This window comes from Triticum dicoccoides, chromosome 3B, assembly GCF_002162155.2.
Source record: "Triticum dicoccoides isolate Atlit2015 ecotype Zavitan chromosome 3B, WEW_v2.0, whole genome shotgun sequence".
In the NCBI taxonomy this organism is placed as follows: domain Eukaryota; kingdom Viridiplantae; phylum Streptophyta; class Magnoliopsida; order Poales; family Poaceae; genus Triticum; species Triticum dicoccoides.
This window is the reverse complement of record NC_041385.1, coordinates 316670425-316670718: the sequence shown is the minus strand read 5'-3', so window position 1 is coordinate 316670718 and position 294 is coordinate 316670425. Positions and strand designations below refer to the sequence as shown.

The window sequence follows — 294 nt, the reverse complement described above, 5'->3', positions numbered from 1 at the left end:
CCCCCCCCGCTGGGCCAAGTGGCCCAGCTGGCCTCAGCCTCCCGAACGGGCTGGCCCGCCCCACGGCCCAGCCGGCCGCCCCCTGGCCTATAGGCCACCCACACCCTAGAAACCCTAACCCCCACTCCCACTCGCCCCACTCCTCTCTCCCCCTCCCCACGACCGCACGCCCCTCTTCCCTTCCCCGATCCAGATCGGGATCGGGGGGACGAACCTCCCCACGGCGCTCGGACCCTGTCGCCTCGTCCTCGCCACCCAGCGGCGCCGAGCACCACCACCCCTCCCCCTCGCCTT

The 294-nt window shown here is 73.8% G+C and overlaps 1 protein-coding gene across 1 annotated transcript in view; it reads right to left on the bottom strand.

The window, feature by feature from the left end:
* Positions 1–294, bottom strand: part of LOC119279532 — an 8460-nt gene that overhangs the window by 319 nt on the left and 7847 nt on the right. The window lies entirely within an intron of this gene.